At 30.7% G+C, this 13,678-nt stretch overlaps 1 protein-coding gene across 1 annotated transcript in view; it reads right to left on the bottom strand.

Moving 5' to 3' along the window:
* Positions 1-5,738, bottom strand: part of LOC129222176 (5'-3' exonuclease PLD3-like) — a 77,495-nt gene extending 71,757 nt beyond the window's left edge. Inside the window, exon 1 of the mRNA XM_054856640.1 lies at positions 5,517-5,738. The gene's annotated coding sequence lies outside the window, so the exon portion shown is untranslated. The remainder of the gene's footprint in view (positions 1-5,516) is intronic.
* Between the last annotated feature and the right edge of the window lie 7,940 nt (positions 5,739-13,678).

The following is a 13,678-nucleotide window of genomic DNA, read 5'->3' on the forward strand; positions in this document are numbered from 1 at the left end:
CATTATCCGGCATGGGGCAAAATCCGGGGTCACCAGATTTTCAATAACGCCTGCCTGGTCCTTTCCGGCAGGCCGGAAAAATCGAGGTTAGGGAAAAAAATTAATACTATGAAAAATAAATGTTTACTTTTAAAGTGAAAACAAGTTCTATACATATTTTAATTAGTATTAATAAACAGCTTAATTCTCTAAAAATATTTACAAACAATGTTATTTGTAATTTTAACAAGAAAAATATTGTTTAATAACGAATAATTTTATAAAAAATTAAATTAAAACTAAGTAAGGAAACATTTAAGCAGTAAGTTGCCGCCCCTAAACCAGTGATAAAGAATTTACCATAGCTATTCAATAAATAAAAATTAAACTTGCCTCTCTAAAAGAAACCTAAAATAATTTATTTAAAAAAATTATGACCAAAACTCAGCAACGATGATTGTTTTTGAATTGATTACTTTATTGGCATATAATTAAATCCATTAATAATGACCTACCATAAAAAACAAGCACTTATTATATGCAATACACATTTTTTTTTTTTTTTGAAAGAAAGTTACTTTTGGGATTTATCTATTTTTTTTCCTTACATGGTCATTTTTCGGTATTTTTGTCATTTATGTAGAGTCCGTAACGTGACCTTTTTTTGCCATATTTTTTTAATTTACTGTTTGATTTGCAAATTATTTTAATATGAGTTGATGTGTTGGTAGAAAAAGCTCAAAGTAAAATAATATGCTAATCAAACAATAAAATAAAAAGTTATAGCAAAAAAAGGCCACGTTATGGACTCTACATAAGTGTCAAAAATACCGTGAAATGACCCTACAGTGGTTTGCTTTCTGATTGAAACTGAATGAGGAAATTTAGTTTTCTTTTGTTGCAAAGTAAACCTCAAATTATCTAAAATTCGTATTTTCCGGCATTCTGGTCAACCTCGCCTTTTTCTGGCATGCCGGATAATGCGAGGTAGTGCGGTAAGAATGTCTGAAGTTTTCCGAAATAAGGAATCTTAGTCGGTGAAACATTTTTAGCTCTAAAAAATATCAATCGGGGCTAGAAATTAAGGCTTTTTTTTAAGAGAAAAGCCCTCCATTAACAAATTACTTGATTCAAATACATCAGGAAAAAAACTTGTATAATAATCTAATGTTTTAAGTTATATACCCTTTAAATCATACAACTGAAATACACAGTCCAAGAGCCCCTGTATTGTATTCCTTTATAATACCGAGCAAAAGGAAACTATCCCATAAATTAGGGCCCAGGCTAGTGGCTAAAGGGTCTCGAGCTCGATACCGGAAGGTCAAAGACCTCAAGTGGGAAAAACTGAGCAGTTGCTTTCCACACTACATCGTAGCTCTACTCGTCCCGTAAATTTTCGTCAAACCCCAAACTGTCAGTGTATCTACGACGTCATTACATAAAATTTAATTTTAAAAAAAAATTCAAAATTTTTCCCAAAATTTTTTTTACAAAATGTTCCCAAAAGCCGGGAATTAATAGAGCGGCTAGAAATAACAATCTACGAAGGAGAGGGGAGGGGGGGGGGGGTAGAATGGTCATAACATTCTTTACTTTGTGAATAAACAATAGTAGAAGGATTCGTAAAATGTGTTAAAATCGAGGCCTCTGGTAGTTGATCCTTCCTCTTTGCTACGCCACTTGCAATGTTACTCAAGAAAGAAGAAAAAAATCATAGATTTTTAGTTTAATCAAAATTTTTGAGATAACTAGCAAGCAAAATTTTTCAATTTCTTGAATTTGGTATGCAACGTTTCGTGTGGTGTGTAATACAAGTTGTGAAATTTATTTTTTCCACGGTATGTTGCGTGAAATATTGAACTAGAATACTAAATAGAAAGTGAAGAACAGGAGATTGAGAGTTTGGCAAAAACAAAAAAATATATTTTTTTTTGTGCAAAAGAACGAATAATAGTGTTTTTAAATCAAGGTATATTGGAATTGGCACAGTGAAAGGCTAGACATCTGAAGCTGCGCTATGAATTGAATCACTTTTCTTTCAGGCAATTATTTGTTGTTGGTTGCAGGTTAAGACGAACTAAGGCATTGTCTTTATAACCAAAACTAAATATTCAGAATAGGATTTTGTCATTGTTTGCTGTACTTAGAGCCTTCAATATCGCTCGAAGGTAGTATTAGAAAAACGTCTCTATACAGAAGGAGGGACAATGAAAGATATAATAGACGATATTTTACACAACTCTGCTCTACATCCAGGAAATAAAAAATAGCTAAAATTGATTGAACAAAGATTTGTATCGATACAACCTAGCAAATCAAATTTCTGTTGCTTTTGATGGCGTCGTGGGTAACTTTCAACGAGATATCATTTGCTAAGCACTGAGCCTAGCTTTAAAGAAATTCAAAGGCAGTTGAGATGAATCACTGTTAGCTACATATGTTTGTATGTAACGAAAACTGTAAAACAGAAAGTAAAACCATTGGATTTTATACAGTTGGAATGAACCACTGTTAGCTATAATTGTTTGTTATGTAACAAAAATGTAAATTAGAAAGAAGAAACATTGAATTTTATACAGTTGAGATAAACCACTGTTACTTAAAGACTTAAGTATCGATGAAATACCAACAACTGGTCGTCAATTTATGAATTACTTCAGCCTGTAATATATACATATATATACATATATATATATATATATATATAGATAGATAGATAGATATAGATAGATAGATGGATAGATATCCATCTATCTACTTACACGGCTCTCTCTCTCTCTCTATATATATATATATATGTATGTATTTCTATCTATATTTATCTATATCTAGCTGTCTATCTATATCTCTCTAACTAGCTGTATATCTACCTATCTGGCCCATATCTCTATCTGTATCTATATCTATTTATCTAAATACCTATCTATATATCTATTTACCTACCTATCTATCTATCTACCTATCTATCAATCGAACCATCTATTTATCTATCTATATATCTATCAACCTCTATATATCTATCCACATCTATATATCTATATCTCTATTTGTATATCTACCTATCTATCTCTCTTGATTGATAGACAAGTAGATAGGAAGATAGATAGACAGGAAGATAAATAGATGGGTAGATAGATAGATGTACATACAGATAAATAGTTAGATATGTAGATAGACAGGTAGATGTATAAAAATAAATGGGCAGATAAATAGTTAGATATGTAGATAGACAGGTAGATGTATAAAAATAAATGGCCAGATAAATAGATAGATAGATAGTCGGATAACTGTGTAGATAGACAAATATGCAGATGTACAGATAGACCGATAGATATGTAGGTAGACAGATAGAGATATGGATATATATGTATATATATATATATATATTTATATACAGATCGATCGATTATTAGATATATAGGTATGTAGATAGACCGATAAGGTAGATAGATAGACAGATAGATGGATAGAGATAGATAGATATATAGATAGATATAAATAGTTAGATAAATAGGTTTAAAAACTCTTAGTTTCTTTTTAAATCAAAATTTATCATGTTCATTCACTGAACCAATTTGTGTTCATTTACTGATCGGAGGTGTTCATTCACTGGTTCATTGTGTAATTTTTTCTTTAAGCACCCAAAAAGTCGGAAAAGATACCATTTAAGTTTCCGTAATTTTTTTTAGATATTTACATAGATCAATTAAATATTTTAACTATCGCGATCTGAATAGTATAGTATTTAAAATTACTACGATCTTTTTTTAAATGAAATTTTGCTTAAGTATTCCTTCACTGGTCGGTCTACCCCAAAAGAACTTTTCTTTCTCATCCGTAAATTATACTCTATTTAAACCTTAAGAAACTTTGTTTTGAGTGAAAAAAAAAGATTAATATCCAAAATAGTTATATTACAATTAATGGACTATTTCTATACATAAATCAGAAAAAGCATACCGAGTATTTTATTGGAATAAAAGTTTCTTCTTCTTATTATGCAGCTATTTACTTATGAGACATATTTAAAATGTTTCTGACAGTGCATTTTTAATCTTTTTTAAATGGGGCTGTTTCCTTCAGTCAAAAGTACTACTCTTATTCACTGAAATTGATAGAATGAGTAAAAAAAAAAATAACATGGACCCAGAAAATACTTTCATTTTCCCAACAGTTATTTTTTAATTAATTTTTTAAAATGTCCGATTTTGAAAACAAGGCGTGGTCTTTATGACGTCACAAATGATGCAATTTGGCGCATCTTTCTTTCGCGTTTGCACGTTATGATAATAAAGAAGCGAATTAAAAATTGCGCTCTACGCTTGCTATCAACCATATCGTTGCCAATACACGTGAGTAAAGATGTGAATTAAATATTTTTCTCCGTGAATGGCAACACTGAATGGCATTTCATCATTTGTGATGTCACACGACAGAAACGTAAACAATGAAAGCGCACCGATTTAAGTAATTTTTTAAAAATATTAAACTTGAACAAATTATTTAAAAAATGGTCAGATCTTATATTTTTAAGCATGCTCTTTCAGAAAAAACTACTTTTAAAATTTTGGAAACGATCCCATTATGAGAAAATTAAGGAAAACAAGCGCATTTTTTCATATATCAGCGTAAATAGATGACTATAAAATTTTCACTGTGAATCGACATTATTACTTGCGTAAAATGCCTATGTTTATGATTTTTACAATAAGAGGTATTTTAGATTAAACTGCATTTTTATTGGTTATTTATTTAATTATTTGAAAGAAAGTTTGAAGACTTCCACTCCAGAATAAAGAAAAGTGCACGCTTTAACTAAAACTAGCTTTACGAGTACAAGTTGAATATTTGGGACAGGGATGCCCCATTTCGAGGTCACTGTGACCTCCCAAAAAATGTTTGTTCGATTTTTACATTTTTAAATAATGCGCATTGTCTTCTAATTAAATGCACCTGTATGTATGTATAAGTATATAAACGTTTCTTTATTTCTATTTTTTTTCTTATAATTTTATTTTTTAACATTAGGTAAAATTCGGAGTTTCATTCGGTTGATTGAGAATTCCCTCACCCAAACATTTTGATTCAGGAACCCACCTGATTGGGGGAAAAAGGGACAAGTTAACAAAAATGAAGAATAATTATTTTTCAACAATAAAGTTATACGGATATTGAATTAAAGAACAGAAAAGCAAAAAAAAAGGGGGGGGAGAGGGAGGAGGTGTGAAATTTAAAAATCAACAACAAAGATTAATGTTTTTTTTTTTTTTTTGAGTTTTTCAGTAAAAAAAAAATGATTAATGAACTAATTTTCAAACAATTCAAAATGAGTCAATTAAGATCTCAAATAAATGATTTTTATTTCATAATATTATTTTTAAATTAATCACAAAAGATTTCAATGTTGTTCTTTCAATAAAAATCAATTAAATGTTCAACAATAAAATTGCAATTAAACTTTTTAAATGCTAACATTCAAATTCAGTTGCTTTCTGGTTTTTTTCAATTCAATTTTTTTATAGAATACCACTTACCTACAAATATCGCCAAAAAAAGATTCCTGCTTTATTTTCCGAGTATGTTGCCACCAATTAACTTCAATAAGAGCAAAAATTCCGTTCAAATGAAATAATGAAATCTGTTAGTTAGCAATCCTCTTTAAAATGCAGAATTGACGCAATCGTACCAATTACACAGAATAAAATGCAGCACATAAAAGAAACAATCCTTCCGCGAATTCCAAACAAATGTCATGTACTTAATTCGAAAACACTTTTATATCTCGATCTTCCAAAGCTATTCACGTGACGTCATCATATGATGTCACGGAAATGGAAGCTTTCCTGATTGGCAGATCCATGGTCAACTGACGAGAAACTGCTTGAAAATTAATGCTTTGCCGTTTCGATTTAAAGCAAGATGCCTCTGGATTCATAAAAAATATTACTATTGTTTTCACGGACGCTTGTTTTTTTTCTTCCATTTTTAAGCTTCAAACAGCTGTCTGTGTTATGGGAATCGTGGCTGAACGCTGAATGTTTCACTTGCTTTGGATGAAGCGGTTTGCTAAAAAATTTCTGAAACACGCTGAGTTTTTCACTGAAGCTCTTGGTGCACGAAGGGGACAGCTCCACTTTTTAAAAACTTTCAGGAATTGCAAAAAACCCGTTTTAACAATTTATTTTTTAAAGATTTTGTGTTGAAATTTAATGTTGGGGGGGTTCAGGGGCGCCCTGATGAGAAGTCACGACCTTCACGGGGGGTCACCGAGACCTTCGAAAAATTTCCTGTCAAAATTTTCATAATGGGGCTGTTTCCTTCAGTGAAAAGTACCACTTTTAGTCTCTAAAATTGATAGAATAAGCAAAAAAAAAAAAAAACATGGACCCAGGAAATACTTTCATTTTCCCGACAGTTATTTTTAATTAATTTTTTTAAATGTCTGATTTTTCACACAAGTCGCGGTCTTTATAACGTCACAAAGGATGCACTTTGGCGCATCTTTCTACTGCGTTTCCACATTATGATAATCAAGAAGCGAATTATTCTTGCGCTCTGCATTTGCTATCAACCATATCGTTGCCGACACAGGTGAGTAAAGAAGTGAATTAAATATTGCGCTCTGCGAATGGCAACAGTGAATGGCATTTCATCATATGTGATGTCATCGGCAGAAGCGTAAACAATGAAAGCGTACCGATCATAGTATTTTTTTTAAAATATTTAACTTAGTCAAATTATTTAGGAAATGATCAGATTCAAAGTTTTTAAGCATGCTCTTTCAGAAAAAAATACTTTAAAAATTTCGGAAACGACTCCATTCGGCAAAATTTTCATCATTCGGCGAAATTTTATGCTCCATATCCGGCAAAATTTTGAGTTCCATTTGGCGAACTGAGAATTTCCTCCCTCAAAAAAGAAAAAAGAAAAAAAATTGAGTTTTGGGTGCCCTCTGTTTATTTTATGAAACCAATTTCAGTGTGGAGTCAATAGAGTACATCCTTCTCGGCCACTTTGCCGGTTGTGAATAATGAGCCACATTTTGCCGATTAATAGGCGGAAAAAATATTTTTCGAAATATTTTTTTTAAGCATTCCTTCAACAAGAAACTATGATAAATACATTTATTTGTTGTTAATAAATGTTGTTATTAACAATAACAACATTTGTTTTCTGTTGTAAATATTGTTTCTGCAAACATTACTATAGAATGTAATAAAAGTGCAAAACCAAAACAAATAGCTTAGACAGTGCTTAAAACTGATTGAAATATGAAAGAAGTGGAACTCTCGCAGCTGATATTCACATGGCAATTCTATGAATAATTTAATTCCAAGACTTTTAAATAGGAATGCAAAAAATGTTTATATCACTGACGACTCAACCCCCACCACTCTTTTCGCATCAGTTGCCTTGCAGCCACTTTTTGCTTTTATGTTATTTATATTATTTCTATTTATCTTTTGAAGGGCAGGAATATAGCAGAAACAAACAAATGCGCATATGATCCCACAGCACGATTCTAATAATTAAAATTTTCAATTTTGAATAAATATACACATGTACAAGGTTGCCATATTTTTCATGCGTCGATACTTTTCCCTTCAGAATAGTGCTTTTAGACAATCTTATCATTTTTTTTATAAAAAAACTATAATCTTTGATTAAATGCTACTGACAAACAAATAATTAAAAAAATTAAAAGTGATCTTAAATTAACCTGCTGACTATAGACTGTTCCTCTAATATTTTTTAACTTGAACGTCTAGTTAACATTGCGTAGTTTTATAAACTATAATAAGAAAATTGGCTCAAAGTAATTGGGAGAAATTTTGAAATTATAAATTAGGAAAAAGGAGAAAAGTTAATCATCTTACAGAAATAAACAATTTACTGTTTCTAAAGAAGAAATGAAAAAGAAAAAAAAAATTGAAAACATAATGTAAATTCGAATTTTTGCTTATATTCTGATGCTTTTTTTTTTCCAAAAGTGCATTCAATTCATACCCTTTGCTCTCCACTGGAAAACTTTGAATTGATGGATAAATTTTTCTTTATATATGGGAATGTGAGGCAAAGCGAAATATTTACGATGGCTGGGCTTTTTCAAAATGAACAAATTGGAAATTTAAAAATTACAGTATATAAAGAAAGAACATTGTATTTTGTAGTAACACTCGCATTGAAACATTAATTTTTATTTTTGGCAGTAAAATTGAGCCTTCAAAAAAAATTGGAAAATTTTCGCTTTTTTTTCATGCGGCAAAGCGAAAACTGAAATATTTGTCGAATGAAATATTTTCTATTCGTTTGTGAATAACATTTTTGAACGAAGTAATGAGCAAGTAAAATGATAATTTTTATAAATGAAAAGAGAATGAAACGATTAATTTATAAATAAATTTATTAACTAATACATGAGGAAAAATAAATGCGTGAATGAAATAGTGAATGAGTAACAAAATAAGTGAAAGAATAAATTAATAAGTGAATTATTAAATGAAGGAATGTAAATAAATTAGTTAATAAATGAATACTTAAGTGATTTAATAAATGATTGACTGGGTAAACGAAATGATCTATTTCACTTTGCTCCATCCACTTTGCTCCGCATGCATTGATTTTGTGAAAAATATTAATAATACAAACATGCTAAACATTAACTAAATAAATACTGCACCTAATATTAGAAGGTCCCAATTAAAATTTAAAAAGTTAATAACAAGAACTTTATCAATTAATAATATCAAAATAATTTTTGACTTACAACAAAATCTTACAATTTGAGTATCAATTTTTGAAAATTGCTTGTTTTATCATATGCTTTGACTTTCAGAGATATTTTTTTCTTGGATGGAATAGACTGCATATGTTAGTACATAGTGAAAATATTACTAGGTAAGTGGTACTAAAAGCGGAGTAAATATTTCTCCATTTCATTTTGCCCCACTATTTCAGTTTGCCCCACATTTCCCAACGAAAAGTTTAAATTAAAATGTGTATTTGCAATAATAAATAATAGTTGTAATTATTTTTAATTTACGGGAGCATTCCTTTCTTTTTTTTCACAGTATCACTTTTTCATGGTTGTTACGAATAACAACTCTTATAAACAATTTTCTGGAGTTTTGACTATTCGTTTTAACCGAATTCAATTGTATTAAGCTCTAAAACTCTATTTTCAAATGACTTATCACGAAAACATACAGTGTTTCGCAAGAAAGCAGTTCAACGAGATGAATATTTAAAAGAACTTTTAGCTCGTACTGACGTTACGATTTCAATAAGCGAATCTCTGACTGTTTGATTGGTCGAAAAGCGGGGGAATTCCAACTAATGATCCTATCCCAGGGGAATGTTTTGATAAATATTGTAGTAATTAATTTACTATACCAACATTTAAAAGTTCAGTTAATGAATTTTCAAGCATGCTGATATATCAGGTACCTGACATTTCGGAGTACCAGATTCATACGGTTACTTACAAGATTTATACGGCTACTTACCTGTAATTCATAGAATACATAAAACATAGAGAGTGCATAAATAATATATAAGACGTATAAGGATGAAATTCTTCCTTCTTCTAAAATTCCATTTCTAATTAATACATTCTTGATACTGCTATTTCATAAATACTGGTGTGTTTAGATATTGATTGAACTTAAACTTCGTCTCATTTATATTTTACTGACCAAAAGATATTTTGGAAAACCAAATATTGCTTTTATTTTAACATTCATATCTTTTTAATCTGATAAAATTATGTTTAAGTTTAAAAAATATTTCCAAAATACTTTTAGATAAATAGCTAGTATGTTGTGGCTGTCACGAAACTTTTTTATATCTTTAGTTATTATTAGAAAGAATGAGCATAAATAATAAGTTTTTAATCATCTCAGCCTAAAAACAAAAGTATAAATTTTATAATAAGAGTAAAGTTATATTAACTAGAGTTAGTTCCGTGTATTTTTATATAAAACTAAAAGTAACGTTGCATTTAAAAAGCACAAATTTGTCAAAGTAGCTTAACAATATATTTTTTTCAAATAATATCTTTTCAACAGATTACACAAAGTTCTTTTTGATGAGATGTTATAACGGTTAGAAAAATAATTATTTGTGCAAAATTTTTATAAAAGTAGACACATATGTTCAAACAGGGCGAAAAAAGTTTAACAATAAACTTCGTTAAAATTTCAATTAGGTACGTTACCAATGGCATCACTCTTTTATTTTAAGACAAGAATCCCTTAACGTTTTAATTTCTAAGTATTTTTAATTTCAATCAGTCTTTTCAACGCATCCGTAAGACTGCTTAGCCCATTTATTCTTCAGAATTTCTTTTAAAAACCTTTAAAAATATACATGTAGTATAAATGAAATACGTTCGCCAAAATTAAGATCCTTAAAATCTTTAATTTAATTTGTTGATAATGTTTATAATGATATTAGTTCACATTGTAGTAGTACGTATGTGAGTTAATTTAAGTAACGAAGAAATCACAACTTGAATTAGTTTCATAGAAAACAACTTATTGAAGTCATATGTTTACACTATGAGTGAAACTATGAATTTGTATGCCAAATATCGTCGCCTTAGAGCAACAGTAAACTATCTTAGTGCTATTTCTGGGATTAGATATCTTATTGTTGCTCTGAAGCGACGATATGTAATAAGATCAAAGATAACAACACGTATGCTCAGTTCAAAGTGATATTTTAACTCTTTTTCGCAATAAAGTTAATAAAATTAAAATAACAAATCTAGTATCAAAATATATACTTTCTGCTGGATTGCTATTGATCCTCCTTTGACAGGTATTTCTTTACATTCAAATGCAGAACAATCAGTAATCATTTTTTCTTAAAACAAGTTTTCCTTGTTAGAAATACATCCAATGCTTTTCCGCAGTGCTTGCTTGTCACGTGGTGAAACCAGTTTCGTGTTGGAGGGAGAAAGGGTAACCTTAAACTTCCTCGATTGTAATGTTTACTCTGTATTTTACACCAATCTACTTCTGCGCTACTATATACGTACTCAAAGAAAAGCTAAAGTACCACACTGATAATAATTTCCTCTGCATTCTCCATTTGGGTAAACTAAATAAATGACAAAATGTGTAGCAGAATTTTTCTCATTTATTGTAAAAGTACTTTTTTTTCGTGAGGCTTTAAATTTCGCGATTTTCGCGAGCTCATTGTAATCGGGGGAATTTAAGTCTCGCAAAATATTTTTCTGTGGTGGAATTTTTCAACTGTCGGTTCCTTAGAACAGGAATTAGTAAATGGAGGGAGCAGGTCCAATCATTGGCTTAGCAAAAGATGAGGCAAAGACTTCCAATCACGTGACTCAACAAGGACGAATGGTTACCCGTTCTGCGTGAAACTAGCGAAAAAAATCAGATTTCTTCCAATGCTTTGCTTTAAAATCCATCACGTGATCTGGGGTCTTAGCTTCATGAATTGAAGTCTTCATTCCCTCCATTTTATCTCTTCTCAATGATCGGTTCTGTTAATATAAAATTCGGGAAATTTTCAGCTCGCAAAATAACAGATATTTTCATTTTCGCTTTTACAGTATTTCGCTATTATACTGCCGTGTGCTGGTAAAGAGCAGTAACTGCAAATATTTCATTTTTCTTTTTCTTTTTCTATTTTTGAATTTTTTTTCATCTGTTGTAAGTTAGATTTATTGTGCACTAGTGGCACCCGCACGGCTTTCTCCGTAGTAGAAAATTAAAAGGTCTTTTGATTTGCCTGTATATTTACAAATAATGTATGATGAATTTCACGCCAATTGGCTTGCACATGTTGCGGTTCCACGTTATGTTAACTTGGTAATTTACTCGTCCATCTTATGATAATTTTGCTCGGGAAAATGTTCTTAAAATTTGAATAGAAAAAGAACAAAATCGAATTTTCGAAAAATCGCTTCAAGGTGTACACCCCCATGCTACAAACTAATACTGTGCCGAATTTCATGAAAATCGGCCAAACGGTCTAGGCGGTATGCGTGTCACGGAGATCCTGACAGACAGAGATCCGGACAGAAAGAGGTTGAGACAGAGAGACTTTCAGCTTTATTATTAGTAATAATAAAGAAGCTTGCTTATTTGGTTTCTGCTGAAAAAAGGCGTTAAAAAAAAGTCTAATTTTTGCATTTTTCTCATCTATTGTACGTTAGCTATATTTTACAAGCTTACTTATTTGATTTCTGCTGAAAAAAGGCGTTAAAAAACGTCTAATTCCAGCATTCCCTCTTCTTACCATTGAATCCAACACACATTTCTTCAAATGTCTCGAAAACTCATTTCTGCAGATACTGCCGATTACCCGCCCGCGACAGTATATTTTTTGGATGACCTAAACTGAATTCTGAAGTTTTAGTAAGAAAATCCAATAAAAAAGGTGTCTCTGACATTGATGTTCATAGTATCAACTGGTAAACGCTTTTCTTTTAAGCTATTAAAGTCACACGAACAGTAGATAGCTTCAAAAATGTAGAAGGACGGATTGTTTTCAGAAACTTCTATTCAATAAATAGCTCTTGCGTGCATTTCTAGACAAGAGGATGGGAACTGCACTTTGCGGTTAGATTTATGTGTCTAGTCTTCTGTCTTGTAAAATGTATTATGACATGATTGCGAAGTAAATTCTATGCAAGCGGGATTATTTTGAAAAACTGTATTTCACTGTTATTCCAATGCAAAGATTGAAAACTTTTTCAACTCAATCGAGATGTAGTGTCAGGGAACGAAGTATTTTGTTGCAACTGCTTTGACTTATTTCAAAACCTTACGGCTTGAGGTGCCGGTTTGTTTTACAACCCAGAAGAATTGGACTTGAAATTCAAGCATTTGTGTCTAAAGCAGAAGACTTTAAATATCCAGCCTAAAAACTTGTAAAATTACCTTTTACATTGTATTTAAAAGTCATCCCAACCTTATTTAACTTTTTTACTTGCATACTTTGCTCATTTTAATGTTTTATGATCTTATATTGGTTTCTGTATACATCAACATTGTTCCAGTGAGTGTCGCTCGTGAACTGTTCTGTTCCCCTCCCCCTCAATCACCACATCCGGTTAAACCCTCACCAGGGTTGGTACGGTGGTGATTGGTGGGATTTAAGTAAATAAATAAATAAATAAGAATGTGTGGGTGATTCTCAAAAAAAAAAAAAAAAAATGACATTTTTTAATCACAACTTCTTTTAAAAATTAAAATGCTTTAATTTTTTTTAATGTATACTGAGTCCTTATGAGGAGTTTAATTAGAGAAAAATAAAGATAACTGACTTGAACCATATTATATTTTAACTTTACTGTCCTGGTATAAAAGTTAACAGAAGAGGGGCATTTTTTACATAAGGAGAATGACATTTTACTTACATAGAGTATATTAACAAGGCCCAGAAAAATATTTAAGGTTAAAAATGTTGCTTTTTTTCTTATCATTTAAATTGCACATGAAATGGTTAAAAACAACAACAACTTCTTTCGGTGGAACTGCAGATGTAGTTCCAGAGGTTGATGAGTTTAAGCAAGCAGGGGGCGGTAGACCCGAAATTTTTGACAATAGGGGTGAGGATATCATTTACGTATGGAAACTTCTTATCAATAAAATTAACATGTAGTTATCGATAACAATTTTTCGTTTGTAATTCTCTTTCCTTTTCTACGTTTTCCCATGCT

The sequence above is a fragment of the Uloborus diversus genome, chromosome 5 (assembly GCF_026930045.1).
Source record: "Uloborus diversus isolate 005 chromosome 5, Udiv.v.3.1, whole genome shotgun sequence".
In the NCBI taxonomy this organism is placed as follows: Eukaryota; Metazoa; Arthropoda; class Arachnida; order Araneae; family Uloboridae; genus Uloborus; species Uloborus diversus.